Raw genomic sequence first — 15769 nt, forward strand, 5'->3', positions numbered from 1 at the left:
ATATTTGCATAGTATGTATGTATATTATTTGGCGGTCTCAAGAAGGAAGAAACCCAAAAATGTGTGTGTGTGTTCTTGTATTTTTTATCCTTCTTGAGACATGAAGAAGGAAAAGTAGCTTCCATATGAGGAGGTGTGAACAAGTTAGGACCAAAGTCATGGTCCCAATAAGGAAAACCATTGCATCTAATAGAGAATGTCTCATTTGCACCCCTGCTGGTGAATACTAGTATTAGGGTGGTCCTGAAAAAAGTTGATTGTGTCGTTTTTAAAAGTACTTCCCCTCTGGTCAACATATGAAATAACAAGTGTGTGTAAGATATTGAAATGCACCCCCTTTTGGCCAAAATTAATAAAATAAATATGTATATAAAGACATACTGTAATAACTTGAAGTAAATAATGAAGATTAAAACAAAATTACAAACAAATAATTCACCAAAAAATAATAAATAAAATTAACTAAAAGCAGTCTTTTTCTCACAATGTTTCGAATATTTAAAAAAAAAATTGGGAACAATGTCTCATATTCTTCCTGTTTCTGTAACATTGCAATATTTTCTCATATAATTATTACTTTTTTATTGTAAATTTATGACTTTTTAATGCAAAATGGTGACATTTTGTCAAATAAAATTCTGACTATCACAATATTCCCAATTTTTTTTGTTGTTCTTGTAAAAAAGTGAAATTTTTTAGTAAAATTATGACTTTGTCATGATTTTGCAAAGTAAAATTCAGACTATTATTATAGTATTGCCAACATTTTAAAGTTTTCTAATAATATTGTGACTTTTGTCATGATTTCTCCAAGTAAAATTTTGATTATTATTCTAATATTGCCAAAATTTTAAATTTTTCTTATAAAATTGTGATTTTTGTCGTGGAAAATTAGGAATCTTTTCATAAAATTGCAGAAATGTTATGCTTTTTTTTGTCAAATTTCCACTGTTATTGAGTCAAATTCTAAATTTTGGCATAAAATTGCACAAATGTTCAGTTTTTCTTGTTAAATTTTGACTTGCGTTGAGTAAAATGAGGACTTTTGTTATAATACTGCCAACATTCCAAGTTTTTCTCGTGAAATTTAGGTAGGCTTTATTTGGTGGTCTGAAGAAAGTAAGAAATACAAAAATTTGTGTGTGTGTGTGTGTGTGTGTGTGTTCTTGTATTTTTATCCTTCTTGAGACATGAAGAAGAAAAAGTCGCTTCCCTATGAGGAGGTGTGAATAAGTTAGAACCACAGTCATGGTCCCAATAAGGAAAACCATTGCATCTAATAGAGAATGTCTCATTTGCACCCCTGCTGGTGAAATCTAGTATTAGGGTGGTTGACTGTGTCGTTTTTAAACGTGCTTCCCCTCTGGTCAACATATGAAATAACAAGTGTGCGTGTAAGATATTGAAATGCACCCCCTTTTGGCCAATAAATATGTATATGCAGACATACTGTAATAACTTGAAGTAAATCATGAAGATTGAAACAAAATTACAAACAAAAAATTCACCAAAAAATAATAAATAAAATTGACTAAAAGCAGTCTTTTTCTCACAATGTTTTGAATTTTTTCTAATAAAATTGCAGACAATGTGTCATATTCTTTGTGTTTCTGTAACACTGCAATATTTTCTCGTATAATTATTACTTTTTTATTGTAAAGTTATGACTTTTTGATGCAAAATGGCGATATTTGTCGTATAAAATTCAGACTTTTTTCACAATATGGCCCTTTTTTTGTTGTTCTTGTAAAATAGTGACATTTTTTCAGTTAACTTATGACTTTTGTAATGATTTTGCAAAGTAAAATTCGGATTTTTATTATAATATTGCCAATATTTTTATGTTTTCTTATAAAATTTAGACTTTTGTCAAGTAAAATTGCGACTCTTTTCATAAAATTGCTAACATTTTAAGCTTTTCTTGTAAAATGTGACTTTTATCGAGTAAAATTCCAACTTTTATCAAATCATTGCACAAATGATCAGTTTTTCTTGAAAAATTTTGACTTGCGTTGAGTAAAAAGACAACTTTTGATATAATACTGCCAAAATTCCAAGTTCTTCTTGTGAAAATGGGACCTTTTTCTTGTGAAACTCCAACTCATTTTTCACGAGTTTTTTTATATTTGCATAGTATGTATGTATATTATTTGGCGGTCTCAAGAAGGAAGAAACCCAAAAATGTGTGTGCGTGTGTGTGTGTTCTTGTATTTTTTATCCTTCTTGAGACATGAAGAAGGAAAAGTAGCTTCCATATGAGGAGGTGTGAACAATTTAGGACCAAAGTCATGGTCCCAATAAGGAAAACCATTGCATCTAATAGAGAATGTCTCATTTGCACCCCTGCTGGTGAATACTAGTATTAGGGTGGTCCTGAAAAAAGTTGACTGTGTCGTTTTTAAAAGTACTTCCCCTCTGGTCAACATATGAAATAACAAGTGTGTGTAAGATATTGAAATGCACCCCCTTTTGGCCCAAATTAAAAAAATAAATATGTATATAGGGACATACTGTAATAAATTGAAGTAAAAAAATGAAGATTAAATAACAATTCCAAACAAAAAATTCAATAAAAAATAAATAAATTAACTGAAGGCAGTCTGTTTCTCACAATGTTTCGAATTTTTTCGAATAAAATTGGGAACAATGTCTCATATTCTTTCTGTTTCTGTAACATTGCAATATTTTCGTAAAATTTTTACTTTTTTATGTAAATGTATGACTTTTTTTAATGCAAAATGTTGACATTTGTCACATAAAATTCTGACTTTTATCACAATAAGGCCAATTTATTTTGTTGTTCTTGTAAAATAGTAAAATAAAAAAATAAAAAATATGACATTTGTCATGATTTCGCCAAGTAAAATTCTGATTATTATTATAATATTGCCAACATTTTCAAGTTTTCTAATAAAACTAAAATAATTAAACATTTTTTTCATAAAAGTGCCAAAATGTTTCAGCTTTTCTTGTCAAATTGCCACTGTTTTTGAGTCTATTGCCAACTTTTATCATAACATTGCACAAATGTTCAGTTTTTCTCGTAAAATTTTGACTTGCGTTGAGTAAAATGAGGACTTTTATTATAATACTGCCAAAATTCCAAGTTTTTTGTTGTGAAATTGTGACCTTTTTCTTGTGAAATTCCAACTCATTTTTCACAACAAGCTTTTTTTTATATTTGCATAGTATTTATATATTATTCATCTTGTAAATACACTTCTTTATATATCTAGAAAGTGTGGTCTTAAAGAGGGAGGCATTTCTTTTGGAGGTCTCAATAAGGTAAGAAAAACGTGTGTGTGTGTGTGTGTGTGTGTGTGTGTGCTTGTATTTTGACCCTTCTTGAGACACGAAGAAGGAAAAGTATCTTCCATATGAGGAGGTGTGAAGAAGTCATGGTCCCAATAACATTGCATCTAATAGACAATGTCTCATTTGCACCCCTGCTGGTCAAAATGAGGAAGGTCCCAAAAAGGAGGCATTTTTCAAATTGACTGTGTGTCGCTTTTAAAAGTGCTCCCCCTCTGGTCAACATATGAAATAACAAGTGTGTGTAAGAAATTGAAATGCACCCCCTTTGGCCAAAATTAATTGAAATAAATAAATATGTATATAGAGACTTAGTGTAATAACTTGAGGTGAATAATGAAGATTAAAAAAATATTAAACAAACAAATTCATAAATAAATAAATGAAATAAAAGCACAGAATATGTCGACGTTTTTCTTATAAAATTGGGCACAATTTCTCACATTCTTTCTGTTTCTGTAATATTGCAATATTTTATCATAAAATGTTTACTTTTTCATGTAAAATTATTGCTTTTTATTGCAAAATAGTGACATTTGTCATGTAAAATTCTGACTTTATCACAATATTTTTATTTTTTTTGTAAAATAGAGTAAAATGATGACTTTTGTCATGATTTCGCCAAGTAAAATTCTGATTATTATTATAGTACTGCCAACATTTTAAAGGTTTCTAATAAAATCGTGACTTTTGTCGAGTAAAATTAAACATTTTTTTCATAAAAGTGCCAAAATGTTTCAGCTTTTCTTGTCAAATCGCCACTGTTATTGAGTCAATTGCCAACTTTTATCATAACATTGCACAAATGTTCAGTTTTTCTTGTCAAATTTTGACTTGCGTTGAGTAAAATGAGGACTTTTGTTATAATACTGCCAAAATTCCAAGTTTTTCTTGTGAAATTGTGACCTTTTTCTCGTGAAATTCCAACTCATTTTTCACAACAAGCTTTTTTATATTTGCATAGTATGTATATATTATTCATGTTGTAAATACACTTCTTTATATATTTAGAAAGGCTGCTCCTTAAGAGGGAGGCATTAGTTGGAGGTCTCAAGAAGGTAAGAAATACAAGAAGATGTGTGTGTGTGTGTGCGTTCTTGTATTGTTATCCTTCTTGAAGAAGGAAAAGTAGCATCCATATGAGGAGGTGTGAACAAGTTAGGACCAAAGTCATGGTCCCAATAAGGAAAACCATTGCATCTAATAGAGAATGTCTCATTTGCACCCCTGCTGGTGAATACTAGTATTAGGGTGGTCCCGCAAAAAGTTGACTGTGTCGTTTTTAAGGGTACTTCCCCTCTGGTCAACATATGAAATAACAAGTGTGTGTAAGATATTGAAATGCACCCCCTTTTGGCCAAAATTGATAAAATAAATATGTATATAGAGACATACTATAACAAATTGAAGTAAATAATGAAGATAAAAAACAATTACAAACAAAATATTCAACAACAATATTTTTTTTTAACTAAAAGCAGTCTTTTTCTCACAATGTGTAAATTTATTTCTAATAAAATAGGCAACAATGTCTCATATTCTTCCTGTTTCTGTAACATTGCAATATTTCCTTGTAAAATTATGACTTTTTTATTGTAAATTTATTATTTTTTAATGCAAAATGGCGACATGTTGTCATATAAAATTCTGACTTTTATCACAATATGGCCAATTTATTTTTTTCTTCTTGTAAAATAGCGACATTTTTGGAGTAAAATTACGACTTTTGTCATGATTTCGCCAAGTAAAATTCAGATTATTATTATAATATTGCCAACATTTTTAAGTTTTCTAAAAATATTGCCATGTTTGTCATGATTTCCCCGAGTAAAATTCAGATTATTATTATAATATTATCCAAATTTTTAAGTTTTCTTATAAAATCGTGACTTTTGTCGAGTAAAATTAAACATTTTTTTCATAAAAGTGCCAAAATGTTTCAGCTTTTCTTGTCAAATCGCCACTGTTATTGAGTCAATTGCCAACTTTTATCAAAACATTGCACAAATGTTCAGTTTTTCTTGTCAAATTTTGACTTGCGTTGAGTAAAATGAGGACTTTTGTTATAATACTGCCAACATTCCAAGTTTTTCTTGTGAAATTGTGACCTTTTTCTGGTGAAATTCCAACTCATTTTTCACAACAAGCTTTTTTATATTTGCATAGTATGTATGTATTATTAATGTTGTAAATACACTTCTTTATATATCTAGAAAGGCTGCTCCTTAAGAGGGAGGCTTTAGTTGGAGGTCTCAAGAAGGTAAGAAATACAAAAATGTGTGTGTGTGTGTGTGTGTGTGTTCTTCTATTTCTATCCTTCTTGAGACATGAAGAAGGAAAAGTAGCTTCCATATGAGGAGGTGTGAACAATTTAGGACCAAAGTCATGGTCCCAATAAGGAAAACCATTGCATCTAATAGAGAATGTCTCATTTGCACCCCTGCTGGTGAAATCTAGTATTAGGGTGGTCCCGAAAAAAGTTGACTGTGTTGTTTTTAAGGGTACTTCCCCTCTGGTCAACATATGAAATAACAAGTGTGTGTAAGATATTGAAATGCACCCCCTTTTGGCCAAAATTAATAAAATAAATCTGTATATGGAGACATACTGTAATAACTTGAAGTAAAATATTGAAGACTAAATAACAATTACAAACAAAAAATTCAACAAAAAATAAATAAATTAACTGAAGGCAGTCTTTTTCTCACAATGTTTTGAAATGTTTCTAATAAAATTGGGAACAATGTCTCATATTCTTCCTGTTTCTGTAACACTGCAATATTTTCTCGTAAAATTATTACTTTTTCATGTAAAGTTATGACTTTTTGATGCAAAATGGCGATATTTGTCATATAAAATTCTGACTTTTTTCACAATATGGCCCTTTTTTTGTTGTTCTTGTAAAATAGTGACATTTTTTCAGTAAAATTCGTATTATTATTATAATATTGACAACATTTTTAAGTTTTCTTATAAAATTTTGACTTTTATCAAGTAAAATTGCGGTTCTCTTCATAAAATTGCTAACATTTTAAGCTTTTCTTGTAAAATGCGACTTTTATTGAGTAAAATTCCAACTTTTATCATAACATTGAACAAATGTTCAGTTTTTCTTGTAAAATTTTGACTTGCGTTGAGTAAAATGAGGACTTTTGTTATAATACTGCCAAAATTCCAAGTTTTTCTTGTGAAATTGTGACTTTTTTCTCGTGGAATTCCAACTCATTTTTCACAACAAGCTTTTTTATATTTGCATAGTATGTATGTATTATTAATGTTGTAAATACACTTCTTTATATATCTAGAAAGGCTGCTCCTTAAGAGGGAGGCATTAGTTGGAGGTCTCAAGAAGGTAAGAAATACAAAAATGTGTGTGTGTGTGTGTGTGTGTGTGTTCTTCTATTTCTATCCTTCTTGAGACATGAAGAAGGAAAAGTAGCATCCATATGAGGAGGTGTGAACAAGTTAGAACCAAAGTCATGGTCCCAATAAGGAAAACCATTGCATCTAATAGAGAATGTCTCATTTGCACCCCTGCTGGTGAATACTAGTATTAGGGTGGTCCCGAAAAAAGTTGACTGTGTCGTTTTTAAAAGTACTTCACCTCTGGTCAACATATGAAATAACAAGTGTGTGTAAGATATTGAAATGCACCCCCTTTTGGCCAAAATTTATAAAATAAATATGTATATAGAGACATACTATAACAAATTGAAGTAAATAATGAAGATAAAAAACAATTACAAACAAAATATTCAACAACAATATTTTTTTTTAACTAAAAGCAGTCTTTTTCTCACAATGTGTAAATTTATTTCTAATAAAATAGGCAACAATGTCTCATATTCTTCCTGTTTCTGTAACATTGCAATATTTCCTTGTAAAATCATGACTTTTTTATTGTAAATTTATGACTTTTTAATGCAAAATGGCGACATGTTGTCATATAAAATTCTGACTTTTATCACAATATGGCCAATTAATTTTTTTCTTCTTGTAAAATAGCGACATTTTTGGAGTAAAATTATGACTTTTGTCATGATTTCGCCAAGCAAAATTCAGATTATTATTATAATACTGCCAACATTTTTAAGTTTTCTAAAAATATTGCCATGTTTGTCATGATTTCCCCGAGTAAAATTCAGATTATTATTATAATATTGCCCAAATTTTAAAGTTTTCTTATAAAATCGTGACTTTTGTCGAGTAAAATTAAACATTTTTTTCATAAAAGTGCCAAAATGTTTCAGCTTTTCTTGTCAAATCGCCACTGTTATTGAGTCAATTGTCAACTTTTATCATAACATTGCACAAATGTTCAGTTTTTCTTGTAAAATTTTGACTTGCGTTGAGTAAAATGAGGACTTTTGTTATAATACTGCCAAAATTCCAAGTTTTTCTTGTGAAATTGTGACTTTTTTCTCGTGGAATTCCAACTCATTTTTCACAACAAGCTTTTTTATATTTGCATAGTATGTATATATTATTCATCTTGTAAATACACTTCTTTATATATCTAGAAAGGCTGCTCCTTAAGAGGGAGGCATTAGTTGGAGGTCTCAAGAAGGTACGAAATATAAGAGTGTGTGTGTGTGTGTGTGTGTGTGTGTGTGTGTGTGTGTGTGTGTGTGTGTGAGACGTGGTAGCTGCAAATAACAGCATTGTGGTTTCTCTGCTGTTTGCCTTTCCAGGTCAGACTTGACATCCTAATTGCTGCACACAGCAACAAAACACTCTGAGTTTCCCCAAAATTGAAGTCGATGTGAAAGTGAGCGATCTATGTTTAGTGGTCTTTCTCCGTGTGGCGGGCATAGCTTCTTACCAAAGCTCACGTGTGCTCTGCCGCCGTCTCTATTTTCTCTCTGCATTTCTTCATGAAGGCAGAACCACGGAGACAGACCGGAGGATGGAAGAGCTGCAGAAACAAATTGGATGATCAGTCTTTTTTACGCCACACACACACACACACACACACACACACACACACACACACACACACACACACACACACACACACACACACACACACACACACACACACACACACACACACACACACACACACACACACACAGACAGGCGCAGGTAGCTGACAGTCAGACTGCAGACTGGGATAATTACACATGGCTGCCATGACAGCTCTACCCTTCAATTTGTTTTGTTTCCCCCCCACCGAGTCTACCTGCGGCCTGCCTGCCGGGGTGTGGTCCTCGTGGAAGTAGGAGAGTGCAGCTTGGTGTCCTTGTGATAAATACGTAGTTTGTACAACCCTGGCAACAATGATGGAGTCACCGGACTTGGAGGATGTTCTTTCAGTTGTTGAATTTTAGAGACATTAAATTAAGTCATTTCTAATGTCAATTGTCGGGCTTTAAAAACACAAAGATTACAATAATCGGTGATGGGCAAACTACTTAGAAAATGTAGCTAGCTATGCTACAAGTTACTCTCCATTTAATGTAGCTAAACTACAAATTAGTCTTGATTAAATGTAGCTAAGCTACAAGTTACTGTCCATTAAATGTGAATGATGCTGTATAATAGACTGTATTTATATTATTCACATGTGAATAATGCTGTATAATAGACTGTATTTATATTATTCACATGTGAATAATGCTGTATAATAGACTATTTATGTTATTCACATGTGAATAATGCTGTATAATAGACTGTGTTTATATTATTCACATGTGATAATGCTGTATAATAGACTATATTTATATTATTCACATGTGATAATGCTGTATAATAGACTATATTTATATTATTCACATGTGATAATGTTGGATAATAGACTGTATTTATATTATTCACATGTGATAATACTGTATAAAAGACTGTATTTATATTATTCACATGTGAATAATGCTGTATAATGTATTTATATTATTCACATGTGAATGATGCTGTATAATAGACTGCATTTATAGTATTTAATAATGCCGTATACTAGACTATATTTATATTATTCACATGTGAATAATGCCGTATAATAGACTGTATTTATATTATTCAATAATGCTGTATAATGGACTGTATTTATATTATTCACATGTGAATAATGCTGTATAATAGACTGTATTTATATTATTCACATGTGAATAATGCTGTATGATAGACTATATTTATGTTATTCACATGTAAAAAATACCCAAGTGTTATTGTCTATTGTGAGCAGACTGTGGTGCTGAATTTCCTCCAGGGATCAAAAAATACTTTGTATTTTATTCTATTCTATTCTAAATGAAAACCAGGTGTGCTCTAACCAATCAGGGAACAGGTGATTGTAAGCGCAGGAAATGGAACCAAAATAAAAGCGCTGGCCAGGAAACAAATGCGAAAAATAAGGAAAGAAGTGCGGTGTGAAGTGACAGATGGTCACAAACACAGTTTGAAAACAACATTCATAGAAATATGTCTCATAATTGCCGTTCGTAAAACGACTGGTTTTATTGGAATGTGGCAGACTTCCCGTTCCGGCCGGCGCTCGGAGAATTGTCATCCAAGCAAACATTACAGACATGAAAACATCTGAGCAAGTCTGCAGGAAGCCAACAATGTTACTGGCCTTTAATAACAAACGTACAACACGGCAGGAGAGGGACTGGAATTAAAAATCATAACAGAACCAATAGAACTACCAGCATGTTGGCAAGGAGCTTATAATTAAAGGTAAAATAGATTATTTAGGACACGTGTTTTAGTCATTGCTGCCAACATGCAAGATGTTCCCTGCCTAACATTAGAACAAATGTCATCCTTCATCTGAGGTGTTGACATTTTGTCACGGCGGGAGAAAGAAGCACAAATAGATCCAAGCAGGTCCAAAATATTAAAAAGATGTGAATGTAATAAAAAAATGAAGTAATAGCTTGTCAGAAGAATGAATACTGAAAAAGCAACAACAAGAGGAAAGTGCTAGAAAAAAAACTGCTGACAAGGCAGGGTTTGACTACTGGGTACCTGGTACCTGGTATCAGGTGTGCCCCAGGAACGTTACTTTACAAAACAAAACTTAAAATGTCTGGCATTTGCAGTTGAGAGATGTTTAATAGAAGCTTCCGTGGGTGTCATATCTTTTTGTAAACAAACGGGGTATTGTTTGGACATTTTGTCACAGTGGGAGAAAGAAGCACAAATAGACCCGAGCAGGTCCAAAATATTGAAATGGTGTGAATGTAATAAAAAAATGAAGTAATAGCTTGTCGTAAGAATAAATACTGAAAAAGCAACAACAAGAGGAAGTGCTAGAAAAAAAAACTGCTGACAAGGCAGGGTTTGACTACTGGGTACCTGGTACCTGGTACCTGGTACCAGGTGTGCCCCAGGAACGTTACTTAAAAAACAAAACTTAAAATGTCTGGCATTTGCAGTTGAGAGATGTTTATTAGAAGCTTCCGTGGGTGTCATATCTTTTTGTAAACAAACGGGGTATTGTTTGGACATTTTGTCACAGTGGGAGAAAGAAGCACAAATAGATCCAAGCAGGTCTAAAATATTAAAAATGTGTGAATGTAATTAAAAAAATGAAGTAATAGCTTGTCAGAAGAATGAATACTGAAAAAGCAACAACAACAAGAAAGTGCTAGAAAAAAAACTGCTGACAAGGCAGGGTTTGACTACTGGGTACCTGGTACCTGGTACCTGGTATCAGGTGTGCCCCAGGAACGTTACTTTACAAAACAAAACTTAAAATGTCTGGCATTTGCAGTTGAGAGATGTTTATTAGAAGCTTCCGTGGGTGTCATATCTTTTTGTAAACAAACGGGGTATTGTTTGGACATTTTGTCACAGTGGGAGAAAGAAGCACAAAAAGATCCGAGCAGGTCCAAAATATTAAAAGGGTGTGAATGTAATAAAAAAATTAAGTAATAGCTTGTCGTAAGAATAAATACTGAAAAAGCAACAACAAGAGGAAAGTGCTAGAAAAAAAAAACTGCTGACAAGTTAGGGTTTGACTACTGGGTACCTGGTACCTGGTACCTGGTATCAGGTGTGCCCCAGGAACGTTAAAAAAAAAAAAAAACTTAAAATGTCTGGCATTTGCAGTTGAGAGATGTTTAATAGAAGCTTCCGTGGCTGTCATATCTTCTTGTAAACAAACGGGGTATTGTTTGGACATTTTGTCACAGTGGGAGAAAGAAGCACAAAAAAATCCGAGCAGGTCCAAAATATTAAAAGGATGAGAATGTAATAAAAAAATGAAGTAATAGCTTGTCGGAAGAATAAATACTGAAAAAGCAACAACAAGAGAGCACAACATGGACATAGGAAGGTGCTAGAAAAAAAAACAAAGTCCAACTGCTGACAAGGCAGGGTTTGACTACTGGGTACCTGGTACCTGGTACCAGGTGTGCCCCAGGAACGTTACTTAACAAAACAAAACTTAAAATGTCTGGCATATGCAGTTGAGAGATGTTTAAAATAAGAACACATTGTGCGGAGTCTGTGCTTTTAAAAGGCGGGGCCTGTTGCCTAGCGACGTGTGACATCATCGAGGGTTTCAACGTAGCTGTGTTTGTTAGCTCTTTGAATCTTTTCACCGGATTGTGTTGCCTCTGGTTAATAAAGAGATAGAATGCGCTTCTGTGGCTGTCAAATCGTCTTGTAAACAAACGGGTTATTGTTTGGATGGCATGTTTGTCACTCCAACCATTGGTTTGTTGCGCAATATTCCCATCGTGTACATGTGTTGTTGCGTGATGTTTCTGATTCTTGTTTGATATCAAGTTCATTTTAGTGCGATACTGCTTGTTGCTTTCACCAGTATGTCCTTCATACCAGCAGCCATCACACTGTATAATGCATATGTTACTTTTGTACATGAACTGTAAATGAATCATGTATTTATATTATTCACATGTGAATAATGCTGTATAATAGACTGTATTTATGTGATCCACATGTGAATAATGCTGTATAATAGACTGTATTCATATTATTCACATGTGAATAATGCTGTATAATAGACTGTATTTATATTATTCACATGTGAATAATGCTGTATAATAGACTGTATTTATATTATTCACATGTGAATAATGCTGTATAATAGACTGTATTTATATTATTCACATGTGAATAATGCTGTATAATAGACTGTATTTATATTATTCACATATGAATAATGCTGTATAATAGACAGTATTTATATTATTCACATGTGAATAATGCTGTATTATAGACTGTCTTGATATTATTCACATGTGAATAATGCCGAATAATAGACTATTTATGTTATTCACCTGTGAATAATGCTGTATAATAGACTGTATTTATATTATTCACATGTAAAAAATATCAAAGTGTTTATTGTCTATTGAGAGCGAAATGTGGTGCTGAATTTCCCCCAGGGATCAATAAAGTACTTTCTATTCTATTCTATTCTATTCTATTCAGTAAAATGATACTTCCTGCCTTGAACTTGCTGCACTTATGATGCAGTCTTGTTGTCAACATAAATAAAACCACATCAAAAATTAGCGTGTCACGTGACATCGAGCTAACGCTAAGTAATTAATTAGATGACTTGTTACTAGTAAAAGTATAGTTATTACGCTGTTGTTAATATCCTGAGTGACTGATTTTATTTGCCAGTAATATTGCCAAACAAACGACTAAACGACGGCGCGTCCAGAGTGTGGCGCTGCACATGCACATTACATACTGACCTTGGCGGAAGAAAAAGTAGTTCCCACTGATGGTGTTTCATTTAGACAAGATCGAAAATATTTGGTTATTTTACATTTTAGTTAATGATATCTCTAATAACTAAAGTATCAAATGTATCAGTATTTTGATTTGAGAATCGGTAATAGAGCAGAAAAGGGAATAAGCGGTAGAAAATGGATGGATAATAGAGCAGACAGATCCGTATCGGCAGTATCAATATTTCGCTGTGGATCCCACGTCATTAACTATTAGCTTTGAGGAGCGGCTCCACACTGTGTATGGAAGCATAATTAGCATTATTGGCCAAATACTCTGCTTTTATTTGCAATCGGCTTCAAAAACATGAAGTCGTGCGTACAGATCCGTGGTCACATCTGTTTTTAAGTTTGTATGTCGTCAATACACAGCATAGGTGATGGTGGCCAAAGACTTTTGCTCCCGGAACACCGGCACTTACATAAGCTGCCTCCCTGTAGTTTGCACACAAACACAACTTCCTCGTGGAGGGAATGTAAAGTTACGACTTTCTGTGCATGGCCTTTTACTGGGTGAAAGATATGGAATATGGAAGGTCTGAGTCCTCGTGCGCGGCCCGGGGCTGCGGCGCGTGGCGGCCCCGGATAAGAAAGCAGCAACCTCCTCCAAGTGCAGCGTTTGCTGGGAGCCATGAAGTCCAAGTTGAGCAGCGAGGTCAAGGAGGAGTGAATTAATAGTGGAGATAATCAGGAGTTTACTGAGGCAGACCTTCATCCCCTGCTGTGGAAACCCAAGCAGCCCCCGGCGTTCTCCGGCATCCTCTGCCAGCCATTGTGGAATTATCTCATAATACCACCTTAAATATTCAACAACCAAACAATTATACATTTATCTCATAATACCACCTTAAATATTCAACAACTAAACAATTATACATTTATCTCATAATACCACCTTAAATATTCAACAACCAAACAATTATACACCTATTTAATAATACCACCTTAAATAGTTCACCACCAAACATTATACATTTATCTCATAATACCACCTTAAATATATCACAACTAAACAATTATACATTTATCTCATAATACCACCTTAAATATTCAACAACCAAACAATTATACATTTATCTAATAATACCACCTTAAATATTCAACAACCAAACAACTATACACCTATTTAATAATACCACCTTAAATATTCAACAACCAAACATTTATACATTTATCTCATAATACCACCTTAAATATTTCACTACCAAACAATTATACACTTATTTAATAATAATACCACCTTAATATTTCAACCCTAAACAATTACACACCTATTTAATAATACTGCCTTAAATATTTCACAACTAAACAATTGTACACTTATTTAATAATACCACCTTAAATATTTGAAAACCAAACAATTTCACACTTATCTAATAATACCACCTTAAATAGTTCACAACCAAACAATTATACACTTATTTAATAAAACCGCATTAAATATATCACAACCAAACAATTATACACCTATTTAATAATACCACCTTAAATATTTCACAACTAAAGAATTATAAACCTATTTAATAATAATACCGTCTTAAATATTTCACAACTAAACAATTATAGACTTAATTAATAATACCACCTGAACATGTGACAAGAAAACAATTATACACCTATTTAATAATACCACCTTAAATATATCACAACGAAACAATTATACATTTATCTCATAATACCACCTTAAATATTTCACAATTAAACAATTATACACTTACTTATTAATAATACCACCTAAAATATATCACATCCAAACAATTATACACCTATTTAATAATACCACCTTTATTATTTCACATCCAAACAATTATACTCTTATCTAATAATACCACCTTAAATATTTCACAACCAAACAATTATACACTTATCTAATAATACCGCCTTAAATATTTGACAGCAAAAAATGATACACTTATTTAATAATAAAACCTTAACATTTTACAACCAAACATTTATACACATATTTAATGATACCACCTTAAATATTTGACAAAAAACAATGATACACCTATTTAATAATACCACCTAAACATTTGACAACCAAAAAATGATACACCTATTTAATAATACCACCTTAACATGTGACAACAAAACAATTATACACCTATTTAATAATACATTTGACAACAAACAATTACTCAAGGGTACTCGGTAAAGAATGTGGGTATCATCTTCGACTCAACTCCCTCATTTGAGTCACACATTAAAAGTTACTAAAACAGACTTCTTGCATCTCCGTAACATCACCAGCGACGCCCAGATAATTAACTATGCGTTCGTTACGTCTCGTCTCGACTACTGTAAGCTATTATTTTGGGGTCTACCTATCATGAAAAGTTCGTTACGTCTCTTCTCGACTACTGTAAGCTAATATTTGGGGTCTGCCTATCATGAAATTTTACAGTTGGTGCAAAATCGTATTTTGCGTGTAAACACTGCCTTGGCACCTCCACTGCCTTGGCACGTCCAGGACACACACGTGCACACTGAGGACACACACGTGGTGCACAAAGTACGCCCATAGACGTGCACACACACCAATCAGTCATGGAAGAACTGGAGAGGAGCAACAAAAACGCTTCAAGGTTAAAGGAATTATAGCCGATGAGATGAATGTTGAGGACAGATATGTGTTGCTGCTGCTGATTGACAGGCCGCTGTTAGAAAGATTTCCATGACTGCGGTCTGAGGTCGTCTACAATGTCTGTAATCACTTATCAGGAAGGTTCTTAGTCATCAGGACTGTG

This window comes from Nerophis ophidion, linkage group LG15 (assembly GCF_033978795.1).
Source record: "Nerophis ophidion isolate RoL-2023_Sa linkage group LG15, RoL_Noph_v1.0, whole genome shotgun sequence".
NCBI lineage: Eukaryota > Metazoa > Chordata > Actinopteri > Syngnathiformes > Syngnathidae > Nerophis > Nerophis ophidion.